At 43.3% G+C, this 25,868-nt stretch overlaps 1 long non-coding RNA gene across 1 annotated transcript; it reads right to left on the bottom strand.

The window, feature by feature from the left end:
* Positions 1–1,028: 1,028 nt before the first annotated feature.
* On the bottom strand, positions 1,029–8,702 carry LOC148454093 (uncharacterized). The gene is made up of 4 exons (XR_015874833.1): positions 8,572–8,702; positions 4,729–4,783; positions 3,488–3,583; positions 1,029–1,211 (listed from the first exon to the last, which is right to left on the bottom strand). It is a non-coding gene; the product is annotated as an uncharacterized LOC148454093 (long non-coding RNA).
* Between the last annotated feature and the right edge of the window lie 17,166 nt (positions 8,703–25,868).

Below are 25,868 nucleotides of genomic sequence, written 5' to 3'. Positions count from 1 at the left end.
GTTGTTGCATATCCTTCCACTCATGCAAGGCTAAGCGTGTGTTCTAGAATTTTCTGCGGATTTACGCACAACATGGAACAGAGGCAGCAAACATAGCTGTTCCCCATCAGTTCTCGCTCACACTGATTATATCTTATTGAATAATTTTATATAACATGTATGTAGGGCAAGGAGTTTTTGGTGCCAGTCTTTGTGACAGCAAGCAAAGGATGTGCGGGGGAAACTTGTGGTAAGGTCTGGAATTTTTGCCCAAAAAATACTTCTTGGGAGGGGTCAGTTTGCAGCCACTATCCAATGTTGTCTTGGTGATCCGTGTGGGGGATGCTCGGGAAAGGGCTAGTCTGGCCTGGGGTGTGCACCAGGAGCTGCAGTATAGGAACAATATTGTAACTTGCGGTTACAAGCACTGAAAAAAATTCTGATTGCTGAGTATTTTGAAGAACTCTTAAGAACAATTGGAAATTACTGACCTACAGCATTCCACAGCTACAAACAGATAAGCGTTACTAGGTAATGGACACCATTTTTTTCTACCACATACATATACTACCTCATACACGGCTAAAAACAATAGCATACCCACTTTTGTCTCGTACCTTCCGTTTCATGCATGTTGTATGATCACTTATTGTACAGCACTGTGATTTAATGTTAGCAGTTTATTCAAATAATAAATGACAAAGCATTATTAATTAATTAATGCTACCTTGGTAAGTGTGTTTATACATTTGTTAAGTGTTTAAAGGAATTTGAGGTTTCTGAAAAATGCACTGCCCCATTAATTCCACAGATGATCAGATTGATATTTCTCTGAAGGAACTATTTCCATATATACTTTAATTGGGGCGGCAGCCTTAGGTTATTGTTTTCTAAAATAATTTTTACATCAGCACAATGCACTTCGACTATAACCCTATTATGTTTTGTACATATAATCTTAAAAATGCTTACATCAAACTTTACCAACAATTCTTTGTTTTATAAAATCATTTCCAAAAACCTACAACATCCATTCAGAGCTTCTCAAATATAATTACAATTTTTTTTAATTTATTTTTAAATTCTTAATACATCCAATACACATTTACAAACCAGTTCATGGTTTACATGTATTAAACAAGGTTAGGCAACACCAACAAAAGTCCTAGACTGCAGTTGATCTACTCAGATGTCAGGAGAGGAAATTCATTTCAAAATGGTGTCTTCTTGGTCTGAAATAAAAGAAGCACAATATCTTAAAGCATCCTGAGACCATTCATGTGCAGGGTTGCTTCTCAGCCAAGGGAGTGGGATCACTCACAATTTTGCAGAGCCATGAATAAAGAATGGTACCAAAACATCCTCCAAGAGCAACTTCTCACAACCATCCAAGAACAGTTTGGTGACAAACAATGCCTTTCCCAGCATGATGGATCACCTTGCCATTAGGCAAAAGTGATAACTAATTGGCTTGGGGAACAAAACATTAACATTTTGAGTCCATGGCCAGGAAACTCACCAGACCTTAATCCCATTGAGAACTTGTGGTCAATCCTCAAGAGGCGGGTGGACAAACAAACACCCACAAATTCTGACAAACTCCAAGCATTGATTAGGCAAGAATGGGCGGCCATCAGTCAGTATGTGGCCCAGAAGCTGATTGACAGCATGCCAGGGCGAATTGCAGAGGTCTTGAAAAAGGGTCAACACTGCAAATATTGACTATTTGCATAAACTTAATGTAATTGTCGATAAAAGCTTTTGACACTTATGAAATGCTTGTAATATTACTTCAGTATACCATATCTGACAAAAAGGTCTAAAAACACTGAAGCAGCAAACTTTGTAAAAAAAAAAATTTGTGTCATTCTCAAAACTTTTGACCATGGCTGTACAACACTATGCTAACCATTGAACGATCTATCGCTCCGACGCGGATCGGAATGATAGATTGTGCGAATTGCATAGTGTGTATGGACTATCTGCACTCTTCCTCGGTTGCATGCGATATCGTCCAGTCGGCCATGCTGCACGGCCAACTGGACAGTATCACGTGCGGCATCGTTGCAGGTAATGAAGGATGGAACGAGGGATCGTTCAGTTGTTCCCTACATCGCTGAATGTGTGATGTGGGGAGAATGGAACACGGCTTGAGCACTGGCACAATTACCTCATAAGAAGAAATACAGGAAAAATTCAAGATGATGGATATACTACTGTGATGAGTAATTATTGTAAAATTGTGAATATAATTGGTTCACAGAGATGCTCCCATGAGAGTAGGTGGAGTATATGGAGATAAAAGGAAAGACAGTACTCTCCTTGGTGGGGCACTAATCCATCATAAATGAATAAATCGTAAATAGGATATAGCTAAAACTGTATTTAATAAAAAAAAAAAAAATGCAAAAAATATCCAGATTTATGATTTAATATATTTGTCACGGTGACTACCGTTAACTAATTATTTAGGATTTGTTCCTACTATATTACATGTAATTAAACTTTATATATTATCGCCAGGGGATGGTGGTGAAGTATTACACCACTATATGATGATTGGACCATATGCAATATATCTACACTATGCCTGCAGATTTTTTCCTGATTGAATGACTATCGCATGCATTATTGATATATGGCAGAATCCTATGTTCGAAAGGTCTGATTAAGTGAATCTCTCAACACTGAGACCTGGAATACCTTCTCAACTTGATCATAATCTCATAATTTTTACACGCATCATTTTCAATATATGATTGAATTTTATGTTAGAGAGGGCGGATTTCAAGTGTATTATTTCAACACTGTAGGACCTAAAATATACTCTCAGGACAAGATATTACTCAATCGTCACTCTTTGTGTGTGTTATGTTATGGTCGCATTTCATGCAAGTACCTTTTTTTTTTTTTTTTTTTTATATTCATTACATTAAAAGTTAAGTTTTAGCTATATCATATAATTTACGATTTATTCATTTATTATGGATTAGTAAACCACCAAGGAGAGTACTGTCTTTCTTTCCCTTTATCTCAATCGCTCAATGTGTACCCGCATCGGCAAGTGTGTACCCAGCATAAGAACTGATCTCACCTCAGGTAAGCACTACCCTGAACTCATACCTTCAGCAACTGAAACTGAAGTAAAAATGAGGGAAGCAACTCATTTGAACCACATACAGATGTGTCCTCACACATCTTTGTTGCAGTTGCACTAAAATGCCCCTCACGGCACGCCAGGTCCCGTGAGACTGCTAGCGCTGGGCATCTTTTTTTTGTCAAAAATGTGTTTAAGTCGCAATGTGACTAGAACGCACCAGCAGACGGTGCCGATTAATTTCATATGCAACACTTGATATCAGTGTGCGACAGTCTCTGAATCTGCATACGAAGTGCTATAATGTAGCGGTCACAGCTTTTTCCATTTCATGTCCCGTTGTGCTTCATATACAGACTCCGGTGCACACAGACATACAAGTGTTTCCCTATTATAAAGCACACAACTCACCAGCCAACTCTTTTGCAATGCGAGCCTCTTCCTCTTGTTTCTTTTTCTCCTCAGCTTCTATCCTACGATCCTCTTCTGCATATGGTTTTAAATATTCTGGATAATTAAAAAGTTTTCGTTACAAACAAAAATTAAAAACATAAGTTCAAATCAAATAGCTTAACCAGTCCAGTAAAATAGGTTATCAAAGATATGAACACTAGGGAGCATATTGTACAGTTATTGTAGTTGTTAGGAAAAGTACCTTACAGGGCATTTGCAAAACATTGGAAACATCACTTATGCTGGCCATACACGCTGCAATTATCGGGACGATCCGCCCGATATCGGCGGATCGCCGCGATAATTGTAGCGTGGGGTGGGGGCGACCGAGGGTTAAATATTGCTCGGTCGGGCATGCTGGATTGTCCAGCATGCCCGTCCAATGCGATATTTACCTGGTAACTGTCGGCCGCATCGGGCAGTGTATGCCCAGCGCGGCCGACAGACAGACATTTCCTGTGTTCCTTCCTACGGAAGGAACAGGGAAATGTCTCCTCCCCCGGGGGCGGAGCGCAGATGTCGGGCTATACACTGTGAGATTTCTCTCACAGTGTATGCCGCGGACATCTGCGGCTGGCAGCCGGCCAGATAAAATGTCTGTCGGTCTGACAGACATTTTATCTTGCCGTGTATGCCCAGCATTAGACAATGATCCTTAATATAATCATCAATAGGCCAGAGCAAGAAATATATGTGACTGTTCATGCCATTACTGTTATTGTTGAAATTTATACACACTGGACCTGATACAGAGATTGAAGTTATTTGTGTATATTTGCACATATGCAGAGTTGTACGAATCTGAAAATACGACAGTGTCAGCATGAAGATACACCCGCACATTAGTCGTCATCATCAGTTCCGGCATGAACATACCCTAAAGTAGGTGCAAAGAATACACCTTTAAAACAGGCATTTTTGCTTACGTCCAGGTCTGCATAACCATTTGCAGAAACACAACCTCATTGAACAGCCTACACTTTTCACAGATGTGATCGTAATGCGTAGGACTCTGCTTTCTCGCCTTTCAGGGAGAAAATTCACACAAGATGTGCTCTGCAAACGGGTGTATATAACTCAGCATGAGGTCCGTTGTACTAGTATTGTTCATTTTAACTTCAGGATGTGTTCATTATTTTATTTTAAAATAATGCACTCTGGAAACTTGAACACAATGGAATTTTAAGTTTCACACTTACCATATCTTGATCTTCCATATGCAATCCCAAGCAATAATGCAGAATATCTTGTAAACTATAGAAAAAGAAACAAATATAAAAAAAAAAAAAAAAAAGTAAAAAGATGGTTGGGAAAATCTTTACTTTAAGGTAAAAATGTCAGGACGGTGCAGAACCCCGTGGACAACCCCCCTCCTCCCTAATTTAGAAGTTTTCGGTTAGCTTAAATGGCACAATAATTATATGTAATATTTTGGGTGTTAAAAAAGGCCTCACATTATACCTAAAGCAACTTTTCCCCACTTTTTAATGGCCTTCTCCCAAGTCACTTGCTATAGAAATTCACACCCTCCCAAGTAGCGCAAGTCGGCATTTGTAATTGGATTGAGCGATTATCGGAAGTGAGCATTTGTGCAAAGTGTGAGTTTCATGAAACAAACTCGCATTTAATTGGATTGACACCTTAGGGGGAAATTCAATCAGCCCGTGGCTAAGTTCCCCTACATGCCAATTCAATTATACCCCTTTTCCACCTAAATTCCGGGTCTGACCCGGAGTTGGAACAAAGTTCCTATCCGGATCAGACCCGGAATTTTGCCGGTGCTGACTCGGGATATTCCCGAGTCAGCGCCGCTCACACCGCAGTCGGGTCTGCATAGACCCGACTTTTGCGGAGTGAAAGTGGACGCTTGGAGATGACGTCATCTCCAAGCGCCACTGAAGCCGGACCAATCGGCCGGCTAGCAGCGCACTCCAGGTCTTCGCGACCCGGAGTGCGCTGTTCCCATAGCAGGGTTTCACGGGCTACGCCCGTGTTAAACCCTGCTAGTTACCTGGGTTGGATTGCCGGGTCACTCGACCCGGCGATCCAACCCTCTGCCCTTTTACACCAGGGAGCTGCCCGGGTTAACCCTTCAAAAACCCGGGTTTTAGCTCCGGTGTAAAAGGGGTATTAGCGATTTTTTATTCCCCATGTTAAGGTGCACTTTTCCTCGCTGCTTCAGGAGCTGCGAGGAAAAGTCGTGAGAAAAGACACCCTCTGGGTTTGAACGCATGGGGAAAACCCATCGATTTTGCATTTTATGCTAAAATGCCATTTAATTGATTAGCATTTTCCCACACAGGACGGTCAATAAATTTGCGGGGCATATCCCACAGCTAAATTAGTTCCCCATTAGTTTTTTAATAAGCAAAACTTCAAATATATAGTATTTTTGCAGGACAATTCTTATTTTAACTTGTTCATAAACTAAGTAATGTATTAGGTGAGTGAATGCCAATAACATGTCATCCCCTTCAGGACTAGCAGAATAATGGCAGTCCTTACAAAGTCTGGATAGTTTTCGCAGGGATGGGACACTCGCAGGATAGTAGAAGTCCATAGGATTGATTTGACACCTACACTCCAAACAATGGTCCTGCTCCCTAAACATACAGGCTTGTGTTGTAATTTTGCAACTGCAGGTATTACAGAGGTACCACACTGTTCTGCAGTTGGAGCATCACCTTTAAAGAAAGTATTTCTAAAACTGTCTTTTGCTCACATAACAAACACAAAAATCTACCCAGTAAATACAAGCACTGTGCTAAAAATAAAACAACTAGCATTAATAATAATAAGGAATGTGTATTAATGAGCTAGATAACAGGAAAAGCTAATGTGTCATTAAATATGTCTAGTATTCAATCTGGATTATCATTTTGGGGTCTATTCATTATATTAATTATCAGGGGCTTGACAATTAAGACAGGGGGCTATTCAATTAAGCACGAGGTGAACAGCTTTGTTTAGTCCCACTATAACAACTTAAGGCCCATCAGTGGTGAAAATTAAAACTTTTTTTCAGCTATTGGCGAAATTGACGATTTTTCACCAGACAAAAAAAAAAAAAAGGTTGAAAACGGGTTTAACATATTGTTTTTTTTTTTTTTTTAACGTTTCTCCATATATGCAAATTACTGCCAACCGACGCAATTTAAGCACCCAAAATGCTTTTATTACGGCTGATCATACACTTCTAAAATACGTTCTGATGTAAGTCAGCCATTTTTTTTTTGTACAGACGCAATTTCCAAAGATTTTCACCTATTTCCAACCCTCTATTTTTGGCAAAAATCATCCAATAACGCAAGGTTTTTGGCAAAAGTCGTCCGATTTCCCAGATGGTGAAAAAAAAAAAAACTTCAGTTTTCACCGCTAAGTGAATACGGGCCTAAGTCGGAGAAGCCGGTTTTCACGTCTTAACCTGGGTTTTTAGTTGCAAGAACTAAGTTGGATTTCTGCAGAATTCCTTTAGTCGGGGGTAACATCACAATGAATTGAATAGCTCCCAGAACAACTTCCAGGCAGTATTAACAGTGGGCTGAATTGAATTAACTCCACTATGTCTTGCCGCGAGTGCTGGAACAATTCATCTTTGCAGCGTGCTTGATGAATTTAGGTCCTCATACTAGTGTATGGAGACAGCAGGCCAGATCAGGGCTCAAAAGTAATGCTGGGCATACACGGCAAGATAAAATGTCTGCCAGACCGACAGACATTTTATCTGGCCGGCTGCCAGCCGCAGATGTCCGCGGCATACACTGTGAGAGAAATCTCACAGTGTATAGCCCGACATCTGCGCTCCGCCCTCGGGGGAGGAGACATTTCCCTGTTCCTTCCGTAGGAAGGAACACAGGAAATGTCTGTCTGTCGGCTGCGCTGGGCATAACTGCCCTCGGTCGCCCCCACCCCACAATTATCGCGGCGATCCGCCGATATCGGGCGGATTGTCCCGATAATTGCAGCGTGTATGGCCAGCATAAGTATTACCTTTAGAATGAATAGTACCGATACTTTTGTATAAATTAAGTAGGTGAAAATGTTAATTTTCACCTGTTTTTGTATAAAAGTGATGATTAATAGACCCCCTAAACCATAGCAACATTTAAGAGGATCGCTTTATTAGGATTAACACCTCAGTGTTCCAAATGAAATAGTATTTCGTACTTGTACATATGCGTGTCCATCAGCATTCACAAGTACAGTGATGTCACAGCAAGTTGACATGTTGCACAAATTTCTTTCTAAATCAGGACCATTTAATACTGACCGAAGGATTAGGTCATAACTGCTGAATTCCACTCTGCTTTTTCATACTTCACGCACAGATCACTACATCCATTTATTTTTATTACATGTTCGATATTGAGCACAACTTATAAAGCACATTTTATGTTCTATTTCATTTATTGGTTTGCACTTTCCATTGGAGTGATTGTGATGGAATAACACTGACAAATGTAGATACCTCGATCTTACTATATATGCTTCAATGAGCACCATGGGATTGCGTTACACTGCTCACTCCCTCAGAGAAAACCCAAAATAAGGCTGGAGCACATACAGGCAGAAGGCGCAGGGATTAGAGGTCCTTGTACTGCACCATTCCAGTGCTGAGTGCTATACAGCTGCAGTTTGTTTGGCATTGTAATTTAACAACAAGTAATGCCAGGCGTACAGGGGGATAACATAAATCAGTATAGAGTCAGGCACATACATACATACACGCAGGCAGGAAACTTACATTAACCGATTAAATAAATGCCAACTACTGTGACTGCATGCAGCATGATCACTGGGGAGAGCAGCGCTGTGCACACCAGCATCATGTATATACCCCATGTCCGACTGATCTCTCACCGACTACACGCACCTAACACTGCGGCCGGGGTGACCCCATATCACTGCACATAGAAGCACACGGGCCGCGGCCTCAGTGTCACCTTCAACTATGTCACAGAGGTGTCTCACAGTCGGGCGGCGTCTCTGTGTGCCGGAAAAGTCCCCCAGGCTGCCAGCCGCCACTCCCGGTAGCTACTCACCTTGATGAGCGGGGACACTTGCACCGGTGGAACCATTTTGTCTCCTCCAAGTGACACTGCGGGCCCGGGGCAGGCTGGGAGCAAAACCTAAAGACCGTCCGTCTGACGTCACCGGAAGCAGCGCCCCGCCCCCAGATCCTTGTAAATGGAGTGGATAGATCCCCTTCCGTTTCTGTACCATGACGTCATGGTAGTGTCTAAATCCCCTTCACTGAGAGGATCCTGACGTCATCAGCCAGTGTCCAGTGTCATTCCCTACCATCCAAGTGGCATAGAGGGGAAATATAACCATGTAGCGAGCCACTGAGCCGGAAGCGCAGCAAGCAGACAACTTTCTTGTTAAAGTGGGGACAATTTACTTGTTTAGCTGGCCTTCATGGGCATGAACTGCACTTTCGCCCTCACTGACATCACTTCCAGGTCTCTAGCAAGACGGCAAAATAAGGGTTAGGACTAGACTATACAGTGCTGATGGACCTGTGGCGTCACACCCACGTGACCCGGCCTGAAAGGGGGAGGGGCGGGGATGCTAACTGGGGACCAAAAGTGTCCCCTAGCGGGCTCGCTGCGCTCGCCACGCTTCGGGCACCACGGTGGCTCTCTGCAATCGCCACAAATATTTATTCCCCCTCTATGCCTTAGTGGATGGTAACACAGGAGCGGTCCAGCCTCCTGCAGCGGTCACGTGGTGGATACGTCACGGAGGCACTTTAGCCACATAGGAAATAGCAGCAACTGGAAAATAAGCTCTACCATGACTTCATCGGTTACTGTCCAGCGTCATTCCCTACCATCCACGGTACCCTTGTAAATGGATTTCTTTTCTGCAATTCTGATAGTACAGGCATGAAGCTTGGCATTGTTTTTCTGGAGGCTGCCTGTCATAGCGGCATCACACAGGTAGAGTGGGCTGCCCTAGTCTGCAGCCATCCCTTTTGTGCTGTGCCTTGTGGGAAGACACTGGGCCTGATTCAGCAAGGATCGCAGTTGCAAAGACGCACCCAATTGGTCGATTAATTCGCATGCGTATGCATCCTAGTGTGCGAACTAGAAATTGCGATGGGAAATGTGTTTGCAAAGGCTACGCAGACCCCGAGCACAGTGATTGACAGGAAGAGCCGTTTGTGGTTGGGGACTGGGGGGTGGTCGGGTGAACGCAGGCGTGCCTGTGCGTTGGGACGGTGTTGCAGGGGCACGCATAAATTATCTGATAACGCGGTGAGTGTTCTAGATTTACCCATCAAACCTTACTTGCTATAAAGGATAATGAAATAATTCACACAAATACAGGTTCTAAAATATATGACAATGTTTTTTACTTTTAGACAGCAGTCTCATACATGTATTTTGCCAGTGCAGAGTTACAACAAAAAACAAAGATTATATTAGCAGCAGTAGGAATATTTGTAAAATAAATTTGTGACACCTAGTGCCAGTCAGCCAATTTCATACATACCGCACGGGGCAACCGCGCCCAGCACCCACCAGACCCTCGATGTGCTCCCTCTATCCTCTGTCCTCCGACTGCCCCCTCCCTCTTTCTCTCATGAGCTTTATACTATATTTCCAGTTAACCCAAAGGAATAGTAATTTATTTAATATTTGTACGTGCTAGACACTAATTGGTTATATGTCTTAACCAAAATAAAATATGTCATCTTCTTGTTCTGTTCCCCTGTAGCTACTAATTCTTGCTTCATGTGGGCCAAGGCCATCTTGATTAGCTCTCCTTGTTTATACAATCTGAGACTGACTGCTCATTTCTGCTCATATTAAACTTGATTTTAAACTTCCAAGTCCTTTCTATCTGAACCATAAAAAAAATGGCTCCTCATCAGTTCTAACTTATCCATATATTTATTTATTTATTTATTAACAGTTTCTTATATAGCGCAGCATATTCCGTTGCGCTTTACAATTGTAAACATTAATAGAACAAAACTGGGTAATAATAACAGACAGATATATAGGTAGGAAGGCCCTGCTCGCAAGCTTACAATCATATATCCACAGTTAATCACAGCTACATAGAAATAAACACTAATCTGTATATACTTTTTAATACATTATATAATATACCTTTGGATTAAACATTAAATAAAATACTGGTGCGACATGGACTCATTTATTTACTTTGGAGAGGGGAGGGTAGGCCTCAATCCTTCCAGGCCTGAGACCATTCAACAAATAAGACACAGCTGCACATCACAAAGCTATACTAATACTGAATATCATCCTAAACATTTCTAGATATTCTACATTGCAATATAAGGGAAAATAAAGGAACATAAGCATGCATATATTAGTGAATTGCTGAAGAATGTGTACGACCACATATTCCTGTGTTGCAATTACATACGTAGCCTGAACCCTCATAGCGTGAACTGAAGTTTGCAATTCCTGAGTGAGGTCTGACCTGCCTTAACTGTGCGTATGGTTGTTACCGATTATTTTGCTATGTTGCCCAAGTATACGGATGTGTGTAAGGGGAAGTGAGCGTCCTTATGGTAAGCTGTGATCACAATGCGATTGCAAACATTTGCATTTCACCACTAATAATAGCAATTGCGGTGCGTGTGTTCTAGTAGAATAGCGATCCTTGCTGAATCAGGCCCACTGTCCCTACTCAGCACCTCCTTGGCAGTCTTTCCTCACTGTGGCTTAGGGGTGGCCAATCGTTCATTGGAATCCTTTTGGTACGTTATCTGTGTACTCAGTAACACAAATAAGAATAAAAAATATCTAGTTGATTGAGCTGTTCGGTTTTGACTAGGTTCTTTTCGCCAATTAGTGCAAGTTTGGATTTATCTTATTGGCTATCCAAAACACATGTGAGCTGGATAGTCAATATGATGCTGTTTTGAGATCCGAACATAACCAAGTAAAACCAAACTGCTCATCTCTATTATTAACTAGTTGAGGTACCCGGCGTTGCCTTGGTTTAAATCTTCAAGATATTAAGTTAGGCATCCCAGACCAATCGCCACCCCACTGTGAAGTTTTCATCCAAATCCATCCAGTGGAAGGGCGAGAACAGGCTCCCTGCATCAAAGTTCTGCCCAGCGTACACCAATGTGTGGTCCGACCGGAACCCTAAACCCCCTAAAATCCAGGGTTGCCGATATTATGTCTGCCCCTTTCATGAGGGAGCAGCCAGATCGGCATTGCAGGGGGCTTGGCCGGTCAGTTTTGTGGGAGGAACGGGGGGGGGGATGGTGGCCCCACGATCAGGTAATTTTGGCCCCGCTACGCAATGCAGAGATTACCGGCATTGTGAAGCAGGGGGTGGGGCCAAAATTATGCAGTTCAGCATGAATCGCGTAATTGACCTCCCCCGCTGCGGGGGTTTCTCCTAAAACTGCGGGAGGTGCTGGCAGCCACTGGGAGGCTTGCCTGCCTTTCCGGGGGGCCGGGAGTAAGTAAAAATAATTCTGCAGCTGTCTCTGTCATTCATTTGTATGTGCAGAAGGCTGAAGTTAGCTACTTATTTGTCCAGCTTCTTATTCAGATCATGTTATATTAAAACAAGTAAATCAAGTTCGATCACTAAGTTAACATTGTATATAGAGGCATGAGACAGGGATGCCCTTTGTCTACAGCCTTATTCGCACTTGCTATAGAACCTCTGGCATGTCTGTTACGCGCCCATCCATACATTAGTGGACTTCGGCTTGGGGGTAGAGAAGATAAAGTGGCATTATATGCTGACGACCTGTTGCTTTTTTTGTCTGATTATTCTACATCTATGCCGGTTGTCCTTCAGCTGATGTCCACATTTGCTATGTTTTCTGGCCTGACCACAAACTGGGAGAAATCACATATCCTTCCTATCGAGGGTCCTTGCCAAATAGCCCTTTAATAACTCTGCATCTTTGTTGGGTGGATAAATTTAAGTATTTAGGAGTTTGGATTAGCAACTCCTCATCGTATTATATTGCCCTAAATGTTCAGCCACAGTTGACATACCTAAAGGCCAAAGCCCGATCTTGGAGTAAATTACCACTTACAGTACATTAACTGGTAGAGTCAACCTGGTAAGATGGTGATCCAGCCTAAGCTTCTATATATTTTCCTCCAGTCCCCTATTTATCTTCCAATATCATTATTCCGCAAGGTGGAGGACTTGGTTTCCTCTCTGGTCTGGGTGGATAAACGAGCTCGAATTAGTTACAGTACTCTTACTAGAGCCAAATCTGATGGAGGTCTGGCATTGCCGCATTTTCAGTTTTACTACTATGCAGCTCAACTATCACACTTGAGGCTTTGGCTGCAAGATACCTCAGTAAATGCCCTTCACACTTTGCTGGTAGCTCAGGCAACACTGCACATGCACCCTTGCAGGCCCTATGGGTGCTGGTTAATAAACTCTGGGGTTTAACAGATATTGACTCTGATACTCCCTTATGGAATGCTAAAGCATTGCCAGAACTATCATCATTAGAGGTGGAAGCAGTATGGGGTAGCAGACTAATAACTGTTGAGACAGGTCTATGGCGATAATGTTCTAAAATCATTTATCCAATTACGTAGTGAAATAAATCTTCCCTGTTCACTATTCTTCAGATATTTACAGCTTAGACACACTTTAAATACACAATTTGTGGGTGCACCTCTGATGTTACAGGATTCTGTGCACAAGTTGTTCCTATTGTACCTAAATGCTCGTAGAGCTGTCTCATGTCTTTACTCCTTTATTATGAATGCTCACCATTTATTTAACCTTCCAAGTCTTAAACAAAAGTGGGAAGTGGAAGTAGGCCCAATGTGTGATGAATACTGGTCTCTGGCCCTTGGTAGTCCAAGAGAATCCACGGCGGCTATTAGATTCCAGCAAATTAAATTATTTATACTACACAGGACTTACCTCACCCCTGTACGTCTCCTTCAATTTGGGGGGCATGCTGATATTTGTCCTAAATGTGGGTCCTGCCCAAAGGTGCACAGTTTCTGGGTCCAGGTAATTGGAGTGATTGCATCATCAAATATACCCCAATCTGCTTTGACTCCGGCAGTTTGTACTCTTGGTACTTTGGCCGAGGATGTTTTTGATAGGTACACTAGACAATACATTCTTAATTTATGTACCTTTGCCAAAGTTTGTATAGCGAGAGCGTGGATGGCTACTACAGGACCTGAGTTTCAAACATGGGTTGCTCTAGTTAATACCACAATATCTCATGAGCAGTATTTATATTGTACCCGTAAAGCTGAATCCAAGTTTGATCGAATTTGGCAGAGATGGTTACAATCTACATATGCTAAGTTGCCGCCGGATCAGCTTACTTTACCTAGGCTCTAAATTTGATGTTATGTTTATTCCTTTGGAGTCAGACTATGGTTGGATTTTGCTTGATGCTGCGTATATATGATTATCTAATGCATATTGGGAATGGAGGTTTCTACATTCTGTGCCCTAGCAATTAAGTGTTAATGCTCTAGCGTGATATATATTGTATATTCTGTACTAGATGATTTTAATACTTTCCTGCACTGAGTCTATTCTCTTTTTTATATATTTATATAATATGTTTATATATGCTGTCGGGTTTTTTTTTATGCTCTGCAGTTTGCGAATGTGTTATTTATATTAGGTGTTCTATATATTTGTGATGGATATGTTTTATGATTTTGATGTGTGATAATTATTGTTTTTTTTAATTTATTGTTATATTGTATTGTTTAATTGGAAAAAAAGTCAATAAAAAATACTCAATTTAAAAAAAGTTAACATTGTATAAATAATGTTATAAATAAAAAAATTGTGTCACACATATTTCAATTGTATTTTGTCTGGCCCAACAACGTTTTGGACATGAAATAGGCCAGTAAATCTGGCACAGGTACGAATTGTATTGATTTTAATATGTAGTTGTAGTTGTGCAAGCGTTAAATAGCTTTGGTAATTGTTTTAAATTGTTGTCCTGAATAAGAAGCTAGAGCACAAATAAGAAGTTGGACAGAGCGGGCCCTAAGCATAGGCATCCCACGGCTCTGCACCTACTTCATAATGATGGCGCTGACGGCCAGGCGCAGTGACTACCGGCTCCCAGCAACTACAGCTCCGATCATGCAGTGCAGCGGTCAGAATGAGCTTCTGCACATGTGCAGAAGCTCATTCTTGCTACAAGTAAGATGCCCGCGAGTGATGGCTCGGGGATCACACGCCGCTCACTGAGTCCTCATCATGGTAACCATGCTCCAGCGGCGACTGCAACTCTCCCAGCAGCTCCTAGCCTGAGCTGCAGTGGCATCCCCGGGACTCAGTCAGCGCCTTCCTATGTGCAGGAGAGGACGAGACCGCAGGCTGTGACAGCGTGGAACAATTGGGATACGGGATCACCTATATCATCAATGAGGATAATGTCCTGTAGCCAGGGGGTCACCTGGCGGCCTCTATCACCCATAGCACTCCGTGAGGACATGATGCTGGGCCAGTCATTGTGCAGTGCAGCCAGTCAGGGGCAATGGTTACAGCCCATAGAAATTAGTTTTACTTTAATTTTTGCAGAAATGTGTAGATTTAAACAATAATTTACTGTCTACAATATTAAATTGTGAGAATAAAATGATTTATGTTATTAGTGGTAAGAACTATCCTTTGTACTGTATAGCACAGGGGTTCTTAACCAGGGGTACCTTTACCCCCTTGGGGTGCAATGCAGTCAAGCTAGGGTGGACGAGCCGCCCCAAATAGTTTCATACACTGTCTTTTTTTCCTTGTACAATGTGTGTTCAGTACCTAGAATGTTATTTAGTCACGTTATGAATACTGAGGAAACAGTGTTTGTTGCAGTGTGGTTATATATATATATATATATATATATATAATATTTTATTTTTTTGTATTGGTGTTGGAATTATCTGCTAGGGGGCACCAGTCAAAATCTTGCTCTGACACTGGAGCACAAATAGAAAGTGAATAAGAAGCTGGCCAAATAAGAAGCTAACTTCAACCTTGGCGGTTTGCAATGTTTGACTTGCAATGCTCTTAACTACATATCTGGTTAATATTATTTCTAATGAAACCAGAAATTTTTGGATTTTTTTTAAAGATTGAATTAGGTCAAGGACATATATTTAAAACCTATTCAACGCCACTTTCTAAAATAAAAAAAACAATATGGATTTATTAAAATTTTGACAGGAGAAACATTAGAATATTGATCATAGGAACATCGCGACTTTACATTTCCCTGGAGACTCTATGCAGATGCCTGATATAAACTGAGGGGCTGCCTAATCACCAGAGGTATGTTTAAAAACGATGCAGCCACGCCAGGCAAGTGGTTAAAGTTAAGCAAGCTAGTACAGTCACAGGGCCTGATTTAGCACACTGCTGATCGCAGATTCCCGATGTCCGGTAATCTGCACAGACGACAGACCCGTTGTTCGCTTGTGATTGACAGTCTGCTGCCATTTGGGGGCAGGGAGGAGGTGGCGATGCCCTCCGGTTCCTGAAACGGAGGCGTGTTGCGGAGGAGGGAAGAAGCCAGGATCTCCATCGGGTGACGGAGATTTCCTGGCCTCTTCCTGTAAACTGTGGCGGCCGGCTGTGGGACCCCATGAGTCGCCATAGCCGGCCAATGGTAAGCAGATTAACCTTTGCTGTGTTGGACAACACAGCTCGGTTAAGTAATGCACAGGAGGCGCAATGTCTCCTGCTGCATTACCATATCTGCAAGGATTGCAACTGCAAAGCTGCCTGCGTGCAGCTTTGCACTTACGATCCTTACAGAATTAGGCCCACAGTCTTTCTGAATACAAAAAAAAAGTACAAACACTGATGTGAGGCAGCTCACTAGGCCGAGAGACTGACTCAGAAGTGAAGGCTAGCTGATGCCATCTTCTTGTGGAAGTGAAATAACAGAATGAAATAAAAGCTACTCTGCCTTTTGTTTTGTTGCTTTGCAAGTTTTTCTGCAGTGTAATATAACCCTCCTCATTTTTCTCTTCTGTATCCACACATCTTGGCCTAGCCATGACCATTTTTACGAAAATCTAATCTAATTTACAAAAAAACATTGAGAACACTACTCATACGTGTGTGTGTATCTGAATATATTATATATTTTTTTCCCTGGTGTTTTTTGCTTAAATAACTATTAAGTAGTGCATTTTTGTTTTTCTCTAAGTCTTTGTACTAGTGACAGATCTGCAGATTATGCCCATATATATCAGGGCCAGCATTCACCATCAGGAATCAGCCAGCATGTTTATCATTGGTGGACTCCTATTGACGATTGACAAACTGACCATCAGAGATCGACAGCCACACCTACTCTGTACTCACAGGGCCTGTTTGCTCTTTAGAGATACCCCTGTAACATAACAAAGTCCAGCAACAGCCTTGGGGGCTGGTGACGTTTGGCTAAATGCGGGCGTGAAACAGCCTTGGGGGCTGGTGACGCTTGGCTAGATGCGGCATTTGGGCCATGTAGCAGCCTTGAGGGCTGATGAAGAGCAAAGTCCAGCAACAGCCTTACGGGTGGCCTCAGGACACTTACCAGGCTCCTCCGGAATGGCAGAGTGAAACTTCCTGATGAGCGTAGGAGCGTGGACGTCTTGGGCATTAGTCCAGCAGTGTTCTTCCGGGCCATAACCTCTCCAATCCAGAAGATACTGTAACTGGCCTCGTCAAACACGGGAATCCAAGAATTGGGATACATCAAATTCCACACCCCTCTCAGTTTGGACACAGGGAGGAACTGGCAAGACTTTGAGGAACTTGCTGAGAATCAACGGCTTGAGCAGGGATATGTGGAAAGAATTAGGGATTCTTAGGTAGGAGGGAAGTTGGAGACAGTGAGAAACTGGTTTAATTATTTCAGAAATGGGAAAGGGTCCAATGAATCGTGGGGAAAACTTAATTGATGGAACTCTGAGATGCAAATTACGGGTGGAAAGCCAAACTTGACTCCCGACTTGCATTTGAGGCACTTTCCTTCTCCTCCTGTCCGTCTGAATTTTGTAATGTAGGGAGGTCTTCTCCAAATATTTGCGTACTTGAGCCCACATTGAGGCGAACTTCCGTACAGTGTTATCCACAGCTGGTACATCAAAGACAGGCAGACTCTGAAATTCAGGGATTCGAGGGTGAAGGCCGTACACAATAAAAAATGGAGTTTGATTTGTGGAGAAATGATAAGAAGTGTTGTGCGCAAACTCAGCCCAGGGAAGAAATTCAGACCAATTATCTTGAGAGGAGGACATGAACATTCTAAAAAAGGCCTCGAGATCCTGATTTACTCTCTAAGTAGATCCATTACTGTGCGGATGATAGGCCGTAGAGAAATTCAGCTTCACTTGTAAAACAGAACAGAGAGCTCTCCAAAACTTTGCTACAAACTGAACACCACAATCCGAGACAATCTCGACAGGAAGTCCATGGAGATGAAAATATGTGATGAACAAAATTATGAGCCAGAGCCGATGCAGAAGGTAATTTCTCCAGAGGAACATAGTGAACCATTTTTGAAAACCGGTCTATCACAAACCATATGGTGGTATAGCCATTAGAGTTTGGCAAATCTGTCACAAAATCATGGAGAGATGTGTCCATGGGCGGGATGGTATGGGTAGAGGTAATAGTTCACCAGCTGGAGATTGATGAGGAGACTTGTGCTGAGCACATGAAGTACAGGAAGAAATAAACCCCATTATGTCACTTTTCATTGATGGTCACCAGTAAGACCTTTTTAGGAACTCCAGAGTTTTCCGAATGCCAGAGTGTCATTTAAACCGTGAAGAATGAGCCCATGTAAGTAGCTGCTTACTCCAGGGCCACAAAGGTTTTCCCAACAGGAGGTTGTAGTTGAATTGAAGCAAATACTTTTGACTCTAGCACCGGGGTACCAAGCAAAATCTCGGAATTGGCATCAGCCTTTTGGTTGAGAGCTCCTGAGCGGAAAGACAAAGTAAATTGAAAACGAGCAAAAAATATTGCCCAGCGGGCCAGACGAGGTCTCACGCACTGGATATTTTTTAAGAAAAGATTCCTATGATCAGTGAAGACGGTAAAGAGGAATTTAGCCCCTTCCAAAAGGTATCGCCATTCTTTTATTGCCAACTTAACGGCTAACAGTTCTTGTTCACCTGTGGCGTAGTTCCTCTTTGCTGGAGAGAACTCCTTAGAAAATAACCCGCATGGATGGATTCTATTATCCTCAAATCATTGAGAGAGGACAGCTCCCACTGCCTCTGAAGATGTGTCTACTAATAGGAAGAGTCTATCCAAGTCAGGTTGTTTTAAGACTGGAGCTGTTATGAACGCCTGCTTCAGAATGTGGAAAGCGGTTTCTGCCTCAGGAGGCCACAGAACTGGGTTGGCATTTTTGCGAGTTAATGCTGTAATGAGAGCCATTAAAGATGAAAATCCCTTGATGAAATGTCTATAATAATTGGCGAATCCGAGCAGTCTCTGAACAGCCTTCAATGTCTGAGGTCGAGACCAGTCCAGAATCGCTTGAACTTTTTTAGGATCCATTTCCAGGCTGGAACTGGAGATGATATATCCAAGGAATGGTACACTTGAAACGCTGAAGACACATTTTTCCAATTTACAGTAGAGATGGTTCTCCCTCAGACGAGACAGGACTTCTTGTACATGCTTGTTGTGGTCCTCTAGGGATGAAGAAAAAAACTGAATGTCATCTAGATAGACAACAACGGAGACGTATAACAGATCTCTGAAGATTTCATTGACAAAACCTTGAAAAACCGCAGGTGTGTTGCACAACCCAAAGGGCATGACAAGATATTCGAAATGTCCATCCGTTGTATTGAATGCGGTCTGCCACTCATCTCCGGCACGGATACAAATAAGATTATAAACCCTGCGTAGGTCTAACTTGGAGAATATGATAGATCCCTTGACTATCAAATAATTCTGTAATCAATGGGAATGGATATCTGTTTTTTTTTTTCAAATCTTTTTATTAAACTTTTGCAAAATGTTTACATACATCAATAGATATACATGTTGAGACAAAATCAATCTATACAGCAATACACAGTAAATTCAAAGAGTAAAACACATCAAGTTATATTACAAAAATATTTTGCTGTAGGCATAACCAATGTTCAGTACTTAGAAAAATCCAAGAGATGTAAACAGATATAAGGTAAAATAGGGGAGGGGGGGAAAGGTCCCGTCTGGCCATCATTTCACATATTCACTATACCTTGTTGCAGTCAGGAGCTCCATAAACGTATATCCGTAGATTATGTAAATTTTTCAAGCACTTTGGCGGAACCCTTAGACCCGCCTATTTGAATTAAGAAGAAGGGGGGTGGAGAGAAGATATACTCATCTGCCAATGATGAGGCGGCAGATAGTCTTCTAGTCAAAGACCATGTAGTATTTTCATTGTCAGATTGTAATGGGGAATTTTTATTCCACACTTAAATAACTCATCTGCTAAAGAATCTCTTCTCTCCCTTCTCTATATCTGGAAAGGTAGATCGTCTATCAAAGTATAGAATCTCCAGCAGATTAGTTTGAACTGCTGATAATAAGGGGGCTACTGGTTTTAACCACATTCGCAAATCAATTTCTGTTCTTAACCGTAATATTAAGGCCTCTGTAGTCTATACACTGTCTTATCCCACCATCCTCCTTAGCAACAAAAAAGAAACCTGCTCCAGCAGGAGAAGTGAAAGGTCGAATGAAACCGTTTTCCAGATTCTCCCGGATATACTCCGACATGGCTTTGGTCTCTGGCAGGGACAAAGGATAAATATGACCACGAGGAGGCATCTTGTCAGGTAGTAGATCAAATGGGCAATCCCATTTTCTGTGAGGCGGTAAGACATTTGTTGATGTCTTTTCTGAAAAACAAGCTAAGGATTGAAATTCTTTAGGTATTGCTGGAGATACTAACGATTCTATTTTCCTCACAGGTCGTACTTTGGGAAGACAAGATTCCTGACAACTTGCACTCCATAAGAGGACCTGCATTGTGCACCAGTCAATCCTGGGGTTGTGCTTTCATAACCATGGAAATTATACAATAACTTCATGGGAAGCCTTGGGTATAACAGGAACCTAAGATGCTCAGAATGGAGTGCTCCAATATGAACCAAGACTGGCTGGGTTTCCTTAGAGACGGTTCCATTTAAGAGAGGTTGCCCGTCTACAAAGGTCAGGGAGATAGAGTGTTGAAGAGATGCACAGGGAATTTGTAACTTGTCCACAAAACTAGAGGTCATGAAGTTTCCTGCTGCTCCAGAATATAACAGAGCAGTGACGAAACCAGGTTTAGGAGTAAAGTCTAAAGCTACGATTAAGACTGAGGGCCTGATTCAGACCCGTTCGCTAGATGCGATCACTCGCATCCAGCGTATGCAAATTTGTCAAAGTGATGACATGGGAAGCGAGAGCGCTCGCTAAGTCATAAGTACACCTACTTTAGCTGTGCGAGCGATCGCTCTCTGTATGCAGACACCCACTAGCGTATGTAGAGACATCCACTAGCGCACGTCATCTCCAGGAAGTGTATTAAAACATTGGTATATCAAGCACCATCGGTAGTGACCGCAGCACTTGCGGTATAGCCTTACCCTGCTGCAAGCACAGCGAGGACTTCAGTGTAAAAAACAGGCATGTGACGTGTACTATGACGCTGTCTGTTAATTATGCACGCCTTAAAAACGGCAGTGAAACTCCCAGGCATGCCTGCGTTCGCACCTCCACTCCCCCGTTATTAGTGTCCTGCCCCTGTTACCACCCACAAATGGCCTCTCCTGTCACTCATTTCACTGCACTATCTTTGCTAAGCGAGCGACCAGCCTGCGATCACACAGAGTAGTGCGTGCACGTGCAGAATGAAGCGTGCACATGCGCGTTTGCAAAACATTGGGCCGCTTGCGAGCGCACAGCGCTAGCGAATGGGTCTGAATCAGGCCCTGAATCTTTACATTTTGGGGACAGACGTATTACTCCTAACTTGATGTCCCCGGGACCAGTTAGGAACAGGCATTTCCCGACTTCCGGGAACAGGAGGCCACCAGGTGACCCGAATCTCCACAATATAGGCAGAGGTTTTCTACTACTCTTCTCTGTTGTTCCTCTTTGGAGAGATGGTTATGATTCACCTGCATGGGCTCTTCATCTGTAGGAGGAGGTAGGCGGGTAGGAGAGGACAATGGGAGTGGCTTGTAATGGTCAGTTCTATGCTTCTCAGCCTGACGTTCTCTAAAGCATAGGTCTATTTTATTGCAGAGAGAAATCATATCATTAAGATATGAAGTTAAGATAGTAGGAAGCTCACAGGTGACCAGATCATCCTTTAACCAGTCAGAAAGTCCGTGCCAAAAAGCTGAGGTAAGGGCTTCCTCATTCCACTTGAGCTCTGATGCCAAAATCAGAAACTGTACAACATACTGGCTGATATGACTCAAAACAGGGAACCCGTCCTAATACTGGATGAGGCCGAAACGGTTCTTCCTGGCTCATCAAAAATCCTCCTGAATGATGTAAGGAATTCAGTATAATTGTCCAGAAGGGGATCTGAATGCTCCCAGAGTGGAGCATCCCAATCCAAAGCTGAGCCGGATAGTAAGGATACAATATAGGCCACTTTAGTTTTGGCAGAATGAAAGTTATCTGGCTGCAAAGTAAAATGCACATCACACTGATTAAGAAATCTGCGGCAAAGCTTGGGACTGTCGTCAAATTTGCTTGGCATAGGTGCAGCCGGGGGGATGTCCTGTAACCTGTATTATCAGACAGAGGAGCAAGTCTAACCACTGTTACATTTGAAGTAGTCAAAGAAATTTGCAGAATATCTTGACATTTAGTAATTTCTTGTAAAAACTGGGCCATTTGGTGCTGCATAGCTTCCAGGTTTTCCAAACGGCCTGCTATGCACCGAATTAAATCCATTCCGGACTCCTGTCCCGTGGCCGGGTCCATTTGGGCCAGTGCAAACTGTTAGGATCTGAGTTTGTTGTGGGCCCGGGGTAGTAACAGGAGCAGACACCTGAACAGACAAACTGAAAAGTGGGTTTTTTAATGGGTGAACTTGAAGACATATTCACTGATAAAGTCCAGAATATAGATGGGGAGGTGATGACTTGAAACTGAAGCAAAGCAAGAGTGGGTAATGTCCAGGTAGTGACAGAAATAATAAAAAGTATTTGTAATCCAAATGGTTACTACGAGGCTGCAGACAGGATATCAGGCTACAAATTGATATTGGTGTGATGAAATCCAGAGAGGTTATGGAGTAGTTGAATAACTGATGAGTAGCACTGAGATGGCTCAGTGTAGAAACAGGATAGCTGTAGAGAGCTAGGTAACTGGAGGCAGTGTAGGGACAGGGTTAACTGCATACTCAGGTCTTTAGGCAGGGAGAGGGTTAATGGAAGGTGCAGGGTTGTTCCAGCAGGAGATTGGGAGCAGGCAGAGCAATGCAGGCTGCTTGGAAGCTGGGATCCAGCAAGAGCACAGGTGAGCACGGAACAGACAGGTCTCAGGAGCACAGGAACTCTCTCACAGCATATGCTGTGAAACACGTTGCACTGGCAACTATGGGGAGCTCTGAACTCCCTTAAGTACTCAGTGCAAGATCGTGAATGGTCGGAGAGAGCATGTGACATGCCAGGATTGGAGCAACTAAGTCACATGACCAGAACCAAGATGGCGGCGCCCATACCAGAATGGAATGGAAACACCACCAGGCTTACCCCAGCCAAAATGACACAGTGCCTGCGGAACACCTCACACAGCCAACGCCTGCCACCAGACACCAGTTCCTCCACCAGAAGGACCACGCCACAGCGCCCTCACAGGTAATGCCAGTCATCCCCTATGCCAGGAAATCCTGGACGTGACAGATAGAATCTACTGTGCCTAGTGCCGCCGTCAGAGAGGAGGGGGCCCAAACGGAGGCTGCACATGGGCTCCCTTATTTTGGTAAAGACCCGAGGGCTGTTGACAGACCAAAGGGCAGCACCCAAAACTGGTAATGTTGCTGCAGGACAGCAAACTGTAGGAACCATTGGTGGGTTGGAGTAATAGGCACATGCAGGTATGCATTCTGAATGTCCAGAGAAGCCATAAAATCCCCAGGCTCCGATATCAGGACAATTGATCGTAGAGTTTCCATGCGGAACTTGGGCACTTGGATAAATTTGTTGAGGGATTTGCGATTCAGAATAGGCCGATAAGACCTTTTGGGCTTCTGAACCAAAAAAAGAGTAGAATAAAAACCAGTTCCTCACCGAGCCGAAGGAACTGGTATTATCACACCTGAATGCAGCAGGGAGTGAATGGCTTCCTGGAGGGCCAGGGCCTTGATGGGGGACCTGTACAAAAAAATAGCTGGGGATGACACCTCAGGAAGATTAGGGCGTACCCTTGAGAGACTACTTCTCGGACCCAGACGTCCATTGTTGTTTGACGCCAGGAGTCGGCAAATGAAAGTCGGCCTCCCACCCTGGGATCCCCCAGGAGAAGGCCTGCCCCATCAGATTTGGAAGCTGGACGTCTGTCTGACCAAGGCTGCTTGGATCACAGCTTGGCGGTTTTGTGAGAACTAGGTTGCCTGGGAATGACTGTCCTTTTGCCTTACCCTATTGAGGCTTAGGGGCAGCTGCTGATGGCAGAAAGGCATATTTTGAGGCTGCCACGGTAGCCACGATTTTGTCCAACTGTGCGGCGAACAGTATGTTTCCAGAGAAAAGTAAGGATTCTAGGACCTTCTTGGATTCCGTGTCTGCTTTCCAGGATCATAGCCAAAGGACCCGGCGAGCACTACCAAGGTCGTAGATGCCTTAAAAGCAAGTTGTAGATAAAAAAAAAAAAATCGAAACAGCAACCTCTATCACTATTTTATGTCAAGCAATACTGCAGACTACAATTTCAATGTTTTATTGTACTTTATTTAATTCTCGACATGTATGTTGTACCTTTTATTTTGCTGCTCAATAAACAAATTAAAAAAAAAAGCAAGGAGTCCAGTATCCAACGTAGCTTCTCCCAAATAAGAGCCCGCTTCCCGGGTATGGGAGATGTAGGCCAGTTGCTCCCTGGTAGTGTCTGATGGCAGGCTGTCTGCAAGCGCATCCATCCATCCTTCGATAGCCTTAGATACCCAGGCCGCAGCTATAGCCAATCGAGCAATAGCATCAGAAGGCGAAAAACGGACTTGAGATAAGTTTTCTATCCATGGCATCTTTAAGGGAAGATGTGGATGGTATAGGCAGCATAGAGCTTCTCACTAAGCGTGCCACGGGAGAATGAACAGTAGGGTGAGCTTCCCACTTAGTATTCGCCAGGTGGGAAAGGGTAAAAAGACGCTAGTATTTGTTTGGAAACTGGAACTGTTTACCCAGTGTACTCCATGCCTCCCTCATGAGCTCAGTGAGTTGGCCCAATTGAGGGAATTCAGCCTTAACCACCTTTTGGCATTTAAACACCAGGGTTTTAGGTTTAGGGGCCGATTCCTCATCCTCTATGTTCAGGATCGATTTAACCGCCCTCACTAGAGCAGGGACATCCACTGTCAAATGATGGTCCTCCTCACCCAGGGGGAGAAAAATGTGCATCATCTGCCTCCTCAGATGATACGTTAGAATCCGAAAGCTGGGATTGAGAGGATTATACAGTCCGCCTATGTGCTTTGGCGGCTAACGGTCTGTCCGGCTGTAACATTTGCTTATAGGCGGCAGACGTTTGAGCCATATTCTGAGCTGAGTGAGCAAAAACATCCATTCAAGGAGGATGCATAGGGGGGTACAGACATAGCAGGATGTAACACTTGTGGGTACCCCATGGTGGGAGGCAGCATGGGGGCTGATAAGCGGTCCACTAACTGAGTCAGAACCTGGGATAAGGAGGACACCCAAGGTGGCTCCTGTACAGGGGCTGGTGAGGTGGTGCATAACAATTAGCACACAGACCATCCCTCACAGAATCCTGAGGTGTCAAGCCCGCTGAACAGGATCTGCATGTAACCAGCACAGAGGCCGCAGCCTCCTTATTAGCCTTGCCTTTAGAGCCATTGTAATAGACAGCAAGTAGTACACAAAAAAATGTATAGCAAGTAATGCAATATGACACCCTTCACATATACAAGTAAGTGTGAAGCAATAATAAACCCCATCACAACTGATAGTTGAGGGTTAAAAAAGAGCAGCAGGGATAGATATAACCGACAGTCAGAAAGCTTAAGACAGTATATCACTACATATATATACTTGCAATGGGCACTAAATCAACTACTCAAGCCTTAATAGGCTTGTAGGATTGAGCGCTGTATAACCTGGGCCTGAGTAGAGGTATACAGGGAGACTGG

This window comes from Taudactylus pleione, unplaced genomic scaffold (assembly GCF_031769625.1).
Source record: "Taudactylus pleione unplaced genomic scaffold, aTauple2 ptg001032l, whole genome shotgun sequence".
Taxonomy (NCBI): Eukaryota; Metazoa; Chordata; class Amphibia; order Anura; family Myobatrachidae; genus Taudactylus; species Taudactylus pleione.
The sequence above is the reverse complement of the archived record's forward strand: the minus strand, read 5'-3'. Positions and strand labels throughout refer to the sequence as shown.